The following is a 1,516-nucleotide window of genomic DNA, read 5'->3' on the forward strand; positions in this document are numbered from 1 at the left end:
TTCCCCTTTCCCTTCCCAACCCCACTGGCACCCCCACGGCACAGGGGGTTTACAGACATCCCTGTAACTCCCAGTGGGTTTGTCCCTGTCCCCAGGAACCTGCCCTGTGCCAACCCCTGGGCTCGTCTGCACCAGTTCTGGTGGGGATTGCCAGTGCTTGGCTTGGCAGGGCAACACCTCCCCACAAGCTCTGGCCATGCCAACATGTGCACACTCAGCCCTTCCACCAGGCCCAGCCCTTCCCACAGCCATCAGAAATGTCTTCTGGATGCCTTGAATCCAAGGGATCTCTGTGCCTTGCACCAGATATTGACAATGTCTGATGGATAAATCCATCTGAAATACATTCCCTGTATTGTACATGGACCTGTGAGCCCCTTGAGTGAAGACATCTCCATCCCCCTGTGTCCAAAGGAAGCTGTGTGTCCATAAACCAGGTGATCCAACTGCAGGTGTGCTCTTCTCTGTGCCCACAGCTGCTTTTCTTCTTTTAATAAAAGATTTGGTAATAAAAGATTTGGTTGTTGGGAACCCTTACTGCCGGGCCGTGTCTTATTATATTCCATTCATAAGTCACAAGTGGGGCCCTGGAACAGGGACCAAGGACTTGCCCTGTACCAGGGAAGAACACAGCAGCATTTGGACTTAGCTTGTTCTAAAGCTGGGGAAAGTTCTCTGAAGAAAAAAAATCAGAGGTGGAGAGAGCAGTGCTGAAAGCGGATGGGGACGTCGCTCGGCAGGACTGAGCTGGGAACTAAAAAAAAGGTGAAGTTACACCCACAAAGGGACACCAAGGAAGAAAAAGCCGCAGTGAGCTCAAGGTAAAAAGCCAACACGGAAAAAACGAGTGCACAGGAAATAGACAGAGATGTAAAAGCTTTGTGTTATAAGTTACTTCTTTCCTTGAATTTTGAAGATGGCAAAAATACCTGCAGAACAAAGAAATATAGCAAGAGATTTTTATTGCAGTGCTGGTAACCCATTTCCAGCACTGGGTGCACCTCTGGATCATACAAAAAGCACACTCTTGTTTGAAAATCACACTTTTTTTGTACCCTTTGATATCAGTTGTTGAATATTCATTCATTGTCCGTTTGTTGCCTTAAAAGGTAATTTTCCTGCTTTGGAGGTGGGTGTTACCTTTTGGCTGGTTGTAACTTATCTCCCCTGGGCTCGTACAGGGGGATCTTGCATCATCCCCACACTGCAAGGCATGGAGGGCCTCTCTTTGTATCCACATGGCACAGAGGAATACATTTTTATTTATAATTTGTTCCCTGTTCCCAGCCGCAAAAGATTCCCTGGTGTTAGGTCCAGACAGGACCCTTCACCTTACAGACTCCACGGTACGCCTAGAAGTTAGCAAATATACAGAAATAGTACCCCCTTTTTATTTTAATTTGCTTGGAATAAAACCGGTGCCTTTACTTATCACAATCCCCCCCCTTTTTTTTTTTTTAATTTTTTTTTAATTTTTTTTTTATTATTATTTACGGTTTTATTACAAGGTTTTTTT

The 1,516-nt window shown here is 45.4% G+C and overlaps 1 long non-coding RNA gene across 2 annotated transcripts in view; it reads left to right on the forward strand.

Moving 5' to 3' along the window:
* The window catches only part of LOC114073247, a 4,739-nt gene extending 4,107 nt beyond the window's left edge, over window positions 1-632 (forward strand). For both annotated transcript variants that reach the window (XR_003574297.1, XR_003574298.1), the window contains exon 3: window positions 622-632. This is a non-coding gene — a long non-coding RNA (uncharacterized LOC114073247). The remainder of the gene's footprint in view (window positions 1-621) is intronic.
* The last annotated feature ends 884 nt before the right edge of the window (window positions 633-1,516 follow it).

Source organism: Empidonax traillii, unplaced genomic scaffold (genome assembly GCF_003031625.1).
Source record: "Empidonax traillii isolate 1590-97213 ecotype Southwest subspecies unplaced genomic scaffold, ASM303162v1 scaffold5801:size11540, whole genome shotgun sequence".
Classification (NCBI taxonomy): domain Eukaryota; kingdom Metazoa; phylum Chordata; class Aves; order Passeriformes; family Tyrannidae; genus Empidonax; species Empidonax traillii.